At 43.3% G+C, this 15,849-nt stretch overlaps 1 pseudogene across 1 annotated transcript; it reads right to left on the reverse strand.

Annotated features, from left to right (window-relative positions):
* Nucleotides 1–7,032: 7,032 nt before the first annotated feature.
* LOC310871278 (uncharacterized protein C1orf198 homolog) lies at nt 7,033–14,178 on the reverse strand (annotated as a pseudogene). The gene is made up of 6 exons (XR_014571085.1): nt 13,969–14,178; nt 13,057–13,164; nt 11,330–11,461; nt 8,842–9,032; nt 7,592–7,959; nt 7,033–7,314 (listed from the first exon to the last, which is right to left on the reverse strand). The product of XR_014571085.1 is annotated as an uncharacterized protein C1orf198 homolog (transcript).
* Between the last annotated feature and the right edge of the window lie 1,671 nt (nt 14,179–15,849).

A 15,849-nucleotide genomic window follows, 5' to 3' on the forward strand; every position in this document is an offset into this window, starting at 1 on the left:
AGATTGTGTTTTGTAATAATGCAAATCTACAAAGACACTAGTAGTTAAGTTTCCAAATAATAGTAGAGTATAAAAGTACAACACTGTCCACATGCAGTACTACAGGAAATATATAATTTACTTTACACCACTGTTTAGTTTAGAACAATGTTTGCTTTGTTTGTTTCCTTCTCAAAAAAGGACAAACATTCCTCAGATTGTTGTCACAATAAACCATCAACAGTCAAACAAACAATGTTGAAACAATAACCTGTTTAAGGAGGCTAAAACCCTCCATGTGCTTAGTTCTCAAACAAACATCTCTTACCTTGAAACAGGGCGGACGCCAGACACCCTGCAGTGCGCATGCCCGTTCCTATTTAAGTCTAAATCCCCGCCCACTGCATCCGAGCTGTTCATCTACGTCACATGAAAGTCCGTCCGTCATTGGTCCCGATGGTCCGTCAGAATGAATGGCTCAATCAATCAATCCACTGCAGCTGTGTGCGCCGCACGCGCACGCACGAATACCAGATTTTCATTCAAAATGTTGTCCAGCAGGGGGAGTGGGTTTACCCCTTAGAGTATAACTCTATGGTTTACCCAGGCTAGGTGAACTGGATGATGTTGTGTTGTAAATAATGAGACAGCAGTCACCCTTCCCTTTTCAAATGTTTTATATCATCATACCTTTGTCATTTCACAAAAATAAAAGTTTGACACATGTAGGGGCCTACAATTTACAATTTAGGCATTTAGCAGACGCTCTTAATCCAGAGCGATTTACATTAGGCAAGAACAAAAAGCATGGGAATACATCACATGAAAGCATTTTATCATGAAACATGCGTAAGCTAAGAAAGTAACAGTGGAATATCTATATAATTAAACTATACATATAAACTATACATATACTACTATGCTATACATATGTACTATGGCGTGCTATGACTATATACAATGCAATTATAGTGATGTCTACATAACATGGTATAAGTCTGTATCAAATGCTATCTAAGTATACAGAAATGCCTACTAAAGAACATGGAAAATCCACAAAAGAAAATATACAAAAACATTAACATTTAGTAGATGTACTTGTCCTTTATCTTTCAGTTTGAAAAATTCCACAGTTATGAAATTGATATACTTTTTAAAATAAAAACAAAATCAACTTTGTACTATTCTCTTTTTTTTTATATCCTTTTTATTATTTCAGTTCGGGCTGACGGACGGACGGTTTGGACATATAGAAATGTAATGATATGTGATTCTTCTTAAAGCAATTTTGTTTCATGCATTCTTGTAGGGTATAATTATTTGAATAAAATGGTCTATTTAAAACCAGTATCAATGGACACATGGAGTAAATATATGAAGCAGCTAGGGGTCCTATTGGGGAGGTTCCAGGGGGTCCTCAGCAGCAGGGGTCCTTGGGGAGGTTCCAGGGGGTCCCCAGCAGCAGGGGTCCTATTGGGGAGGTTCCAGGGGGTCCTCAGCAGCAGGGGTCCTATTGGGGAGGTTCCAGGGGGTCCCCAGCAGCAGGGGTCCTTGGGGAGGTTCCAGGGGGTCCTATTGGGGAGGTTCCAGGGGGTCCTTGGGGAGGTTCCAGGGGGTCCCCAGCAGCAGGGGTCCTATTGGGGAGGTTCCAGGGGGTCCTCAGCAGCAGGGGTCCTTGGGGAGGTTCCAGGGGGTCCTCAGCAGCAGGGGTCCTTGGGGAGGTTCCAGGGGGTCCCAGCAGCAGGGGTCCTTGGGGAGGTTCCAGGGGGTCCCCAGCAGCAGGGGTCCTTGGGGAGGTTCCAGGGGGTCCTTGGGGAGGTTCCAGGGGGTCCTTGGGGAGGTTCCAGGGGGTCCCAACAGCAGGGGTCCTTGGGGAGGCTCCAGGGGGTCCTTGGGGAGGTTCCAGGGGGTCCCCAGCAGCAGGGGTCCTTGGGGAGGTTCCAGGGGGTCCTTGGGGAGGTTCCAGGGGGTCCTTGGGGAGGTTCCAGGGGGTCCCAACAGCAGGGGTCCTTGGGGAGGCTCCAGGGGGTCCTTGGGGAGGCTCCAGGGGGTCCTTGGGGAGGTTCCAGGGGGTCCTTGGGGAGGTTCCAGGGGGTCCTTGGGGAGGTTCCAGGGGGTCCCAGCAGCAGGGGTCCTTGGGGAGGCTCCAGGGGGTCCTTGGGGAGGTTCCAGGGGGTCCTTGGGGAGGTTCCAGGGGGTCCTTGGGGAGGTTCCAGGGGGTCCTTGGGGAGGTTCCAGAGGGTCCCCAGCAGCAGGGGTCCTTGGGGAGGCTCCAGAGCGTCCCCAGCAGGGCAGGGGTCCTACTTTTTATAATTCAGATTACTGTGGACACATGCTGGAACTTTTTAGCCTGGCTAATAAGGCAGACTCAAATCACACTGTCGTCAAAATCACATTTTTGCCAACGGCTGATTGGGTCTGGCTCATTAGCCAGGCTAGGAACTTTTGACTTTGAAATGTTTTGTAGTTTGTGAACGCCCAAAGCATTGTCAATGGCAATAGCATATCACAAACTACACCTATAGAACCTCCATTCAAACTTTGACATGTTTGCCTGAAAATGTATCTTTTGGACATTGAGACATTTGAGACATTGAGACATTTATAATGGGGCTCAATGGCAGATTTTGGCACGTCAAAAAAACCACTTTCACCTAAAAACTCCATTCACACTTTTTATAATTCAGCTTAGAAGTAAAGTATGCATATATACAGTTAAGACCTAAACAGCTTCCTATATACATTCTGACCACTAGATGGACAGAGAATCTGTGTAACCTACCAACAGCTACAGTATAAGTGTGGAGAAAGTGTGCTTGTTATACACCAACAAAGTACAAACAGAAAAAATACATAAACATCAGTGTTTCTTTCAGTTACAAATGTTTGATTCAAACTTCTATATTTAGCATGCTATGTTTACTTCCACACATGAGAAATATCGTTATCTGAAAGAAATGCATTTCTTATAAATAGTGATATTATGGTGGCCTGCCCACTTCATGTACAGTATTAGAACATTTTGCACATACGTGGTGAATAAAAACCTTAAATCATTATTACATTATAAATTACAGTAAGTAAGAGCTAGAGCATATAGAGCAGTGGTTCCCAAAGTGGGGACCTTGAGGGAGTTCCAGGGGGTCCCCAGCTAAATGATAGATTGGAACCAAATGGACACTCTGAGAGTATACAAATGGACGGGTCAATTTGGTTCCATTTGTACACTCTCAGAGTTAAATGAACATTGATTTTGCAATATAAATTGGGGTCCCAGAGATAGAAATGCCATTAAACTGGGGGTCCTTGAAATGAAACGGGTTGAGAATCACTGCTAGAGCTGTAAAAACTTCTATAATGGGGAGTCTCTGGCAAACGTTTTCATTTAGTTTTAGTCACATTTTAGTCACCTGGAATGTTTTTGTGTTAAGTCTAGTTTTAGTCGACTAAATATCATACGAATTTTGTCGACTAAATCTACAGTTGATTTAGTTGACTAAAATGTATTTTGGCGGGGCTTGATGCCGTCGTAATGACGGTTTTGATGGTTTCAAACTTACAGCATCACCTCTTCCCCCTGTAGTGCGGCAGCTGACAGGCTTATTTTGTTTAAAGTGGGAAATTTGGTATAGGCCTATAGTTGGCCTTTTTTATTGGCCCAAAATATTGTCTATATACATACATTCATGAATCCACTTGCTGACCGGTTGTTAGTATTGGGCAATTTTAATATGTTCTTGTGACCCTACCATTAACATCCTATTGCAGGCAAAAATGTCTAACTTTCCTTTTGCTTTAAGTAGCATGTGCATGTCAAACTAGGGGGTTTTCATGATTCTGAATCCATTCCAAGCATCAGTTTTGCACAAAATACACTCCTTGGGCTAAAAGCAGCCATAGCCACTTGCCCAAAATGTGCTGACCTCATCACATTTGTCATGACGTCCATGGCCGTTCTTAGCCCAAGGAGTGCATTTTGTGCAAAACTAATGCTTGGAATGGATTCAGAATCATGAAAACCCCCTAGTTTGACATGTCACTGCTACTTAAAGCAAAAGGAAAGTTTTGCCTGCCATAGGATGTTAATGGTAGGGTCACAAGAAACCCCTATTAAAAAAATGTGACCAATACTGACAGCCGGTCAGCAAGTGGATTCATGAATGTATCTATTTAGGCTGATAAAAAAGACGATGGGCTCCATCTTGCGCCACCCTTATCCCTAAACTTATTTGCCTTTTTTTTTTTTTTACTATTTTGAAAATCATTTTAAAATAGTTCAACTAGCCGATCTACATCTACATGCTGTGAGCTTGTAGATCAGCTCCAAGGTTCAAGGTTGTCTTTATTTGTCTCCCTTGGGAGAAATTTGTCTTGGAGTCACAGCTGCATACAAATAACAGACACGTTCACATACGAAAAGGAAAAACACCATAAAACACCCACATACACAAAACAGAGATATTGCACACATTCCCTTGATAAAGTGCATTTTAGAGCACGCGTAGGATGGCCCGCGGTATCCGTGCGTCTGGTGTAGTAAACGCATACGCACGCGCGCAAAATTGCCTGGTGTAGCTTGGCCGTTGAATCCACCCACCCACCCCCCTCACGCACGCGCACACAGACGCGCGCGCTGCACGCACACGCATGCACAGGCGCACACACAAGCTAGTCTTTATTTTTTATTTTTTTAATAGTTTCCATGACAGTATGAGACTGACATTATCTGGCTGCATTGAAGTGTAGCCTATATATTATGATTAAACTTTTAACTTAATTGTTTTAAAATGTTAGTAGCCTACCTATAGTAAAACGTTTGTTAAATGTAATGTATTTATTTATTTATTTCTAATGGATGCCTTCCAGGCCAAGGCATCCATTAGAAATGGATTATATTCGCATCTTTGATGTATTTACAAACTGAGCTCCCTGGGCAACCAGTGGTCAATGGCAGATTTTGGCACATAAAATCACCTTCACCTAGAAACTCCATTCACACTTTTTATAATTCAGCTTACTGTGGAGACACATGCTGGAACTTTTGACTTTGAAATGTTTTGTAGGTTTTGAGTTATTTAACTTAAAACGCCAAATGCATTGTCAATGGCAATAAGCAAAAGAAACTACAATTACAAATGTATAGGTATTTAGCAGACGGTCTTACTCTTAATCCAGAGCAATTTACATTAAGCAAGACAACAAAAAACATGGCGATACATCATATACATAAAAAAAAGTAGTTTATCATGTCATACGTAACTTAAGCCTCGGAACGAAAATACATGGCATGGATGCACCTGGGACGTACCCTCAGTGATGTATCCCAAGGTCATCACCTGGGACGTACCCTCAGTGATGTATCCCAAGGTCATCACCTGGGACGTACCCTCAGTGATGTATCCCAAGGTCATCACCTGGGACGTACCCTCAGTGATGTATCCCAAGGTCATCACCTGGGACGTACCCTCAGTGATGTATCCCAAGGTCATCACCTGGGACGTACCCTCAGTGATGTATCCCAAGGTCATCACCTGGGACGTACCCTCAGTGATGTATCCCAAGGTCATCACCTGGGACGTACCCTCAGTGATGTATCCCAAGGTCATCACCTGGGACGTACCCTCAGTGATGTATCCCAAGGTCATCACCTGGGATGTACCCTCAGTGATGTATCCCAAGGTCATCACCTGGGATGTACCCTCAGTGATGTATCCCAAGGTCATCACCTGGGACGTACCCTCAGTGATGTATCCCAAGGTCATCACCTGGGACGTACCCTCAGTGATGTATCCCAAGGTCATCACCTGGGATGTACCCTCAGTGATGTATCCCAAGGTCATCACCTGGGACGTACCCTCAGTGATGTATCCCAAGGTCATCACCTGGGATGTACCCTCAGTGATGTATCCCAAGGTCATCACCTGGGATGTACCCTCAGTGATGTATCCCAAGGTCATCGGGGTTTCGGGTCTCGTGAACATCATACCCCTCACTCGGGTGACCCAGCCGGGGCTGGCCAAGAAAACTTCTGCAGCAGGAAGCTGCTCAAGACGGCCATAGCCACTTGCCCAAATCCCAAAATGTGCTGATTTCATTACATTTGTGATGACGGCTATGGCCGTTTTTTGACCAAGGATTGTTTTTTGTGCAAAGCTAATGCTTGGAATGCATTCAGAATCATGATCACATGCTACTTAAAGCATAATAAAGTTTGACATATTTACATTTTTGCCTTATATTATATAGGATGTTAATGGTAGGGTCACGATATTAACCCCTATAAAATAAAATTGCTCAATTCCGACAGCCGGTCAGCAAGTGGATTCATGAATGTATGTATATTTAGGCCAATAAAAAAAAGACTATAACACATTTTGCACTTTAACAAAAGAAGCCCGTTGGCTGCCTGCTGGACTAATGTGTGTCAAAGTTTTCTGAAATACCCATGTTTCTGTATTAGTGGTGCTCAATATTTCATGCCAAGGACCTTCTAGGCTCTAGAAGGTCCTTGGCATGAAATATTGAGCTCAAACTCAAATCATTGCTTCCAGGGAGCCCCTAGAATCTAGGGGCTCCCTGGAGCTCCCAAATGTCTGTTCGTTGTTTAAAGTAAAATAGTGATCATACCTTCGGAAAATATGCACCCGGTTCGACTGGTATCAACCGATAATTCCCAGTAGGTTAAACTTATCAAGCCGATCTTATCAACCTACTGCATGTGGTCTGGGGAGTCTACTGGCTGCGATTGGCAGCTATAAAACAAAAACGACGATTAAGGTTGGGACTGCGCTGCGACGTGCTTGCGGTTATGTCTAGGTGAGGGTATGAGGAGGCTTGTCGTTTCTCAGTAGGTACTATAGGCAGTAGAGCATGAAAGTGTCCCTTTAAAAGGTTCTTGCAAAAGTGGCAATATTTCAAAGTGAAATAATTAAAAACTTCCCATGGTAGTCAAATCGATAAATAAAAATAAACGGCATTGAGCTGACACCCCAAAAATCAATCTCTTGTATATAGATTGAGTAGAGAAGGTACGCAGAAATCTAAAAGTTTTTTCAAACGGGGAAGTGTTTAGGTGGGGAAACACAAGCTTCATATGTAGTGAGAGATATGCCTTAACAAGCCACTGGAGACATATAAGAAGAATGTAACAACATGTTCCGCTCAACGGTTGGCATTAAATACAATGTGGTAATAATATGGCATCCTAAACTCATGGCGTCATCATGGTCCTTTGTTTGTGTAACTGTGGTGAGTGATTAGATTGGCCTTCACTGTTGGTTACCAGTTGTCCAGGAAGTCAAATCCAGTCTTCAGGAGGTTGTTGCTTGTATTGAACTAATTGAGAGACAGATTGACAGAGAAAAATAGGATAGTTGATTCATACTCCTATTTTACCGCTGTTTCAGCGCTGTAGTATATAGCACTCACTCACAGTGAGCACTCACTCACAGTGAGCACTCACTCACAGTGTGCACTTGCAGTTTGGGGCAACTCCAAGGCAAACTACACATGCCCCAACATTTTATTTAAATGGTGCTTCATTGACAACCTTCAGAGGGTGGTCACTCACCTGGGAGAAGGTGGGGCTGGTGGCCAGAGGGTGGTCACTCACCTGGGAGAAGGTGGGGCTGGTGGCCAGCTGCTCCTCTCTGTCCCTCCTCTCTCTGGCCTTGGCTCCGCCCCCGGAGGACATCATGCTTCCGGAGAACACGTGGTCCAGCGTGTTGCTGACCGACGGCAGTGTGCTCTGGGAGCGCTCCCAGCCCGCCACCGTCGACGACGACACGCGGACGGGGGCGGGGCCCGGCGCCCGGCGCCATGGAGATGATAGCCGGCGTCGCTGCCGCCAGCAGGGGGGCGGGGGCGGCCACGGGCACAGGGGGAGGGGGCACGGGCGGCCTGGGGGCTCGCTGCTTGGCGGACTTGGCGGGGGCTAGCGCGGGCGCAGGCACGGGCGCCGGCGCCTCTGGCTCTTTTTTTCTGAAAACCCTGTGTTTCTATGTCAGTGGTTCTCAACCATTTTCAAGGAACCCCAGAATTATCTGTATTTGGCTGCGGATCTGAAAATATGTTGTTTCAGGGACCCCCCCCCCCCAGAAGCAAAGATTTGAGTTCAAAACATTCACTCTGAAAGAATATATATAAAGATGAGCTATTTTTCAATAGCTAATATAGCTAACATAATGCTTAAAACACCAAAAGGGGTTCCCATCCTGATTTTTTTTCCATTTGTAACTCGTTCAGCGTTAAAGTCCACTACACTTCAAACCTCAAGGGGTACAACATTGGACCAGAGTTGACTCTGTACTTGCGACCACTTTCTTTTCCGTCTACGATATCTCTTCACAAAACAAAACAGCAGATCTTGCAAGCTCACAACAGCGTATGCTTGGGGACTGCCCATAAGGCCGACATCAAGACTGAGGTTAGGGTTAGTGACCTATGTGGCCGGCTAAGACTGAGGTTAGGGTTAGTGACCTACGTGGCCGGCTAAGACTGAGGTTAGGATTAGCGACCTATGTGGCCGGCTAAGACTGAGGTTAGGGTTAGTGACCTACGTGGCCGGCTAAGACTGAGGTTAGGGTTAGCGACCTATGTGGCCGGCTAAGACTGAGGTTAGGGTTAGTGACCTACGTGGCCGGCTATGACTGAGGCGTGGCCGGTTAAGACTGATATTAGGTTTCTGGTTTAAGGACTTCAGTGTTCTGTACCATACAATTGTATGTACAAGTAAAGAACAAATAATGTTTGCTTTCGCCATCTTTGTTGATAGTGTTGATAGTGGTTGATAGTGTCGATAGTGGTTGATAGTGTTCGTAATCGGTCGGAACTAACGGGAGGTCGGAAACGATGATATGTAACCGTATGCGCACCTGTCGGAGGTAGGAGGGGAGGGGTTTCTCCCCCTTCTCCATAGATTTGATCTGGCTGGGGGTCAGCGAGGTGTAGTCGGCCAGCTCTCCCTCCATCCTGGAGCGCTCAGCGCTGATCTTCCAGAAGGAGGACTCCTCCTCTGGGCGGCGGCCCAGGCCCGGGCCCTCGCTGATGGACACCTGGAAAACATTAACAGACGGAGACCTGATTCTACTAAATGTCTTCTTAACCCATTTTGACCTGAGATCAGATTTAAAAAAATGTTTTCTACATCCTGACAGTTTTCTGAAAAAGCTATGTTTCTATGTCAGTCGTTCTTCGATTTTTCAAAAATAGCAGAGACCTACAAGCTCGTAGCGCGCCACGGCGCGCTATGAGCTTATAGATCTGCTATTTTTCTTTTTTTTGTCATCAAAGTTTTTTAATGATTTTCAATAAAGCATACAAAATGAACATGACTTAAAGAAAAAGACAAGAAAAAACAAAACACAACTGATCTGCTATTTTTCAATAGCTAAAGCACAACATAATGCTAACACCAAAAGGGGTTCCCGCCCAAAATGGGTTTAAATCATGGCAGTTATCAGAAAAGCCCGTCAGCCCGCCAGTCGTTCTCAAACTATTTCATGTCAAGGACCACCAAAGACTATATGTAATTGGCCGCCGACCCCCCCCCCCCCCCCCCCCCATCTGAAAATATCTTGTTCCAGAGACCCCTCCAGAAGCAAACGATTGAGTTAAAAACATTCGCTCTGAAAGAATATATATATATTCAAAGATTTTCCACATTTTCAATATATATAAATAGCAGATCTCATAGAAGCTCGTAGCGCAGCACTCTGTGCCGCTCTACGAGCTTGTAGATCTGCTATTTTTCAATAGCTAAAGTATAACATAATGCTTAAAACACCTAAAGGGGTTCCCGTTCTGAATGGGTTAAAGTCTTTCATTATTCAGTAGCGACAAGTGGGATATTTATTTAAAACATAACATCTCGATCTAAAAAAAGAAGGGGAAAAAGAAATAAGTGTGTAAAAAAAGAGTGAGTCAATCTCCAACGAACATTATGAGCTGCAGATTGTCTACTGATAGCAAATGTGACATTTCCCTGGAGACCAAAATATTCAATGAAACCAATAGCTTTCACTCTGTGTGTGTTTAAAGTAACAAAAAGTTAAGATAAGAGAAACCCAACAGCTGCGCTGTTTGTGAAACAAGCTTATAAATGATCTGAAACGCTTTACTTGTACCGTTTGTGGTAAAAGCACTCAAACTTTCCTCTTTCCTGCCTTGATCTCCTTAACCCCAACCCCCCTCTCTCTTCCTCCCTTTCTTGGTTAAAATGCCACGATAGGAACTATGCACAAAGAACGAATTTCACCCACTCTGGTACTTGTAAAACTGTGATGGGATACTTACTTATATAAACAGTAATTCTTGTGTCCTCATCTGTGTCTTTAATTTACTTCCTGGTAGCTGCAAAGGCTGCATTTCATCAAGGTTTTAGTTTATAGTTTTCACTGCTGCGCATTAACCCAAAAACATACTTATTGTAATACATGTCTGTAACCTGTAACCAGAACTGTGGGCACCTGAGAAAATTGGGCACCATTTTTCTTTAAAATAATTTATGATTTTATCTACATGACTTATATAAAAAGGCCCAATATGTCTATAATGCTACAAGTTGCTATAAACAAGAAGTTGCATCCTTTCCAATATTCCAATATCTTTCAATGCACACATCTTTCTTTACATTCAGGAAAACTAGCCAATTTAACATTGAGGTTTACATGCCCACAGGACCCGTCTCTTGTCTTTAGTTTTAGTCAAAGTCTCTTGAATAGTTTTAATTTAGTTTCAGTCACATTTTTGTCACATGGAATGCTTTAGTGTTAGTCTAGTTTTAGTCGACTAAATATCCTAAGATTTTAGTCGACTAAATCTAGTTGATTTAGTCGACGGGCCTCGTATTGGCTGTGTTTACACTGGCTGAACATTTTCAGCATGCAACCAATTTTAAAATGACTTTTTACTGGATCTCTTGTCGACTAGTCCCTTCCTAAACATTTTAGTTTAGTTTTTATTTGTTGACAAAAACAGTATATTTAGTTTTAGTCATCACGGCTTAGTTATTATTTGGTTTTCATGTCGTTTTTGTCAGTGAAAAAAGGTAGTCGACGGACATTTTTCGTCATAGTATTAGTCGACGAAAACAACCACTGGTCTGTGTTGGCACTAGGGGTGTTTTTGTATGACCTTGTTGGCACTAGGGGTGTTTTTGTATGACCTTGTTGGCACTAGGGGTGTTTTTGTATGACCTTGTTGGCACTAGGGGTGTTTTTGTATGACCTTGTTGGCACTAGGGGTGTTTTTGTATGACCTTGTTGGCACTAGGGGTGTTTTTGTATGACCTTGTTGGCACTAGGGGTGTTTTTGTATTACCTTGTTGGCACTAGGGGTGTTTTTGTATTACCTTGTTGGCACTAGGGGTGTTTTTACTGAGCTGAGAGTTGGGAGCAGACTTGGTGGTCTTGGCATCGGTCGTCTGGGAGGAGGAGACCCCCTGCTCTGCTGTGCCCAACGACAAACTGAAGTCCAGTTGGTTCTGAAAGAAAGATGGCAACGAAACAAAGTTCATATAATATGTAAACATAGCAGAGGCAAAGAAACAACCGGTTAAAAATAAATAAATGTTAAAATAGTAATACAAAAAGGTGCTCCTGGATCAGTTGGGATAAGACATTAGATAAAAAAAAAGCAGGAGATCCGGGCACTCAAAGTTTAAAAAGAGGAGAATATACCATAGAGTAATAAAAAAAGGATAGAGACCGAACTGGAGCGTTAGCCACGACCCACCGCTATTCATTTCAATAGAAGTTGCTCAGTGACGTTTTGAAGCACCCGGAAGACTGCCGGAAGTACAATTATAACTCAATGGCTCGAGTGAGCGAAAGATAAGCCACATAGACGTCATGAACGCCAGTAGGTAGTGGCAGCTTCAACGTTGGATAGCCTTACTGGGGGCTTGGAATATACTTTATTAATCCAACATGTTTCGACCTAAACCGTCTTCATCAGGACTCTTTTTTTTATCATATGTAAATATAACATTTAAACCAATTGCTATCGTTTATCTAGATTTATCCTAACCACTTAAGACTGAGTTATACTCAGTCGGTCTACAAGCTCACGACACAACGCAGCGCAGTGTTAGCTATTCAAACTTAAAAAGACAATATATATTAATTTTTACTTTCAAAATGTTGAATGCCTAAAATAGGGACACCAGGTTGAAAATGGGTTAAAAACACTTGGCAACATTGGCCTAGTCAGACTATCCTTGACTATTTTAGGACAACTTGGCCACAGGGGAAGTATCAGGCAGTGACCACATGGACCCTACTTAAATGTGCACATCCCCCTCTCTCTCATCAGATCGATCAACATAATGAGCTGTGAACTTGTGTTATATCGCTCACACAAGTTTTCTGTAAGGGAGGTTTATTTCCCTTTTCAGAGTTCAGACCAGTGTGATTTTTTTCCTCCCTTAATTTTCTAATGCTTAAAAAAAAATGCTTCATGTATGACTGTAGTGTTGTGTCGCATGCCGAACATTGCAGATGTACAAGCTCACTGCTGTCACGAATGTGCCATATTTTGAGCCTGTAGATCTGCAATTTTAAACCAGTTTCACCCCTTAGTACTCGCCCTTTAAAACGTTTTGATGGGTATTTTTTCAGTGCAGCAAGTACAATTACGCAAGCGATGCTAAAGGGCAACACAATGGTATCCGGAGAACTCGCCAGTTTACCAAGTCGAGGCAGCGGAAATTCTTCATCTATGTCTTCATCGTTATGCTAACATGCTGTCTTCATCAGTGTAGTATGTCAAACCCACAGATGTTATAGTTCAATTCCAAAGTGATCAAATTATTTTGTGCAATTAAATGGTCAGCTAGATGATGATAAAAGTCTCTCTCTCTCTCTCTGCGAGTCGGTAAACTGGTGAGTTCTCCGGTATCCAACACAATAAGCCCAGATGGCTTGATTCCATTGTGGTCCCATGTGTTCAATTCATGAGTAAGGGAATGTTAACAGCTTATCTTCTTCACTAACAAAATGTTATGTTTCAAATTCAAATATACTTCAAATCAAGAGGGTATATCTGATTAATATCGTTCCAAATGAGGGGGACACCAACTGGGTCAGTTAATGGTAGAGATGTTCCGATACTGGTATCGGATCGGTTACTCGGGCTGATACCACCCTCAAGAACTCGGTACTCGGAACCGCCCCCGATACTTTGACCCTGAGTACCAAAACATCCAATTGACACTATAGGCTGAACGAATGCAACGGGACTAAGTCTGACCACAACACTGCAGCAAATCACCCAAAAACAGCCGATCTACAAACATACATGACAACTGACAAGTGTAGATCAGAGATCAATCTGCATCTATGAGAAAAAAGGGGGTAAAATAAGTAGTTACTCAACAAAAAAAAAGTACTCATATCGGTACTCGGTATCGGCGAGTACTAAAAAGTACTAAAAAAAGTACTTGTACTCGGACTGAAAAGAAATGGTATCGAGACAACTCTAGTTAATGGCCCTAGTAATCCCAGAGACACTCACTGAGTGGCAACAGAACAGACAGCATGTCACAACTTCACACGGTCTGAAGAGTATTGGAAGACAGCAATCATCATCATCATTTCTTAATCAAACATTATGTATATTGCCGTCTTTCCACTGTCCTCAGTGTTAATTCAAACATCTGTAATTGTAACTGAAGCATTTTTCTCGCAGAATGACATGCAATGATTTGACGGTGTCTTTGTTTTGGGCCTGTTGTGACGTGTTGTCTCATTGTTTTGTGGGCTACGTGGCTGTTTGACTGATTGAAGTATTTATTGGCTGTTTTACAGTACAGAATTACAGTACATTTAAAGTACAACTCAATACAAAAACTGTTACTTTAACTGTGAGTAGACGACATCATAAAGCATAACACTCGTTTACAATAGGGCCCACCATTTTCAATTCATCACCCTGATGATCTAAACCACACAAACACAATACATAAAAAACCATAAAAACAGCCATTATTACCTCGTCCCTGAAGTGGACTATCTTCTGGCCGGTCTGGAGCAGCAGTTTCGGGTAGCAGACCACCTCCTCGCGGTCCACCCTGTGCATGGCGTAGAGGGATCGGATGTGGGGGTCCATCAAGCAGTTGTCTATGGCCGTGTCCTGCTCCACAGAGCTCATCTGCTCCCAGGCCGGCCCGTGCTTCTGCTTGATCTTCTCCCGCTCCTGCATGGCAGCGTCCACGGGTTGAACCCCAAAAAGTGGGGGGGCCCAAGGGGGCGACACGATTCCAACGAACCCACCCCCATCCAAAACGGTTGAGAAATGACAGTTACCATGTGAGGGTCCCTGGGGTCCCCGAACCTTGAGACCCCCAAAAACGCCCCCAGGGGGGTGACACGATTCCAACGAGCCCACCCCTGTCTAAAACTGTTGAGAAACCGGCCTCTCGACGGACCGGCCGGCCTATCAAACGACCGGCCGGCCTATCGAAGCGGCCGGCTGGTCCATTTGGATTCTGCCCTCCCTCTCTTTACAAGTTAATTGTGACTACTAGAGGGAAACATAACCCACAAGCATGGAGTAATACTGTTTTATTATTATTCACATTTTTTTTGGACAGAAGTCAAGTATCCAAGGCATTTGTAAACAGTGTGTCCACAAATAATGTACATTTTGCTTTTCGTCTGTGTGACATTTTAAACCAGTCAAAAACACTTTGTCCTTTTGAAATAAATACAATACTTCTAAAAACAAACAAAACAAAAACAAAAGGAAGGAAGGTAGAGGATCAAAGTAGACAAACTAAATCTACCTGAAGAGCCTATGGTGATACAGTAGCATCCAGGCAAAGTCTTATCTGCAGTCCATCTTGAGATTAATACCACAATATAATATACAACACATTTGTTCTTTGTTCACAAAAAAACAAAACAAAATTTTTAAATTTTTAAATGTGTTAAGTATTTTGGAGGGGGTGGCAAAACCTGGAATTTGTCAGCTGCAAGTATGGTGAGGTAGGGAAGGTAAACAAGGCAGGTAAAACAAAGCAAGGAATAAGCAAGGTAGGAAAAACAAAGTACCGTACAGTAAGGTGGACAAGTCAGACAAAACAAAAGTAGGGAGAGTAAATAAGGCTGGGCAATTGCTTGTGGGTTCACAGTAACATCTGTAAAAGCAAGGCAGGGGGATTGATTTGCTCATGAGTTCACAGTAACATCAGCAGAAGGTATATGGCCACCAGTTCATCCGACCGAACAAAATATGACAAAGCTTTTGTGAGGAAAAGAGAAAACAGTCCTGAACTGGAGCACTCAAGTGCAAAGATAAGAGTGAAGACCATCCGAAGACTGAAACAGACCTCAGGGAGTCCTTGAGCAGTGGTGGAAAGTTAACACATTCACTCAACTACTGTACAGTACAACTTGAGCATTTCCATTTTGGTACTTTATCTTCTCAGAGGCAAATATTGTACTTTTTACTCAACTTTGACTCCAATTATTTGACAGCTTAGATAATTATTACAAAAACATGAACCAAATAAGCCATATGTTATACTTACATGCTTACAAAGCATTACATTGTGAGCTTATAGGTCTGCTATTTTTCAAAAAAGGTTGACAATGACAAATGTTCTAATATCTTTCACATGTAACTAGTTCTACATTGTGGTACGTACTATGTCTACTTAAGTGAGAAATGTGTGTACTTCTTCCACCACTGTCCTTGAGGCCTTGCAGGAGAAGGAACGCAAACGGAGCCGAGCAACGCCTGATTTACAGTAGGGTTTGTCGCACGACGGGGAATCAAACTGTGGCGCGTTGCGGGCTTGTAGATCTGCTATGTTCAGCGCACGACTGTGTATGACAGTATGAACCAGGCTTAACTCTGAGATGTACTTTC

This window comes from Protomyctophum parallelum (genome assembly GCF_964188405.1).
Source record: "Protomyctophum parallelum genome assembly, chromosome: 14".
NCBI lineage: Eukaryota > Metazoa > Chordata > Actinopteri > Myctophiformes > Myctophidae > Protomyctophum > Protomyctophum parallelum.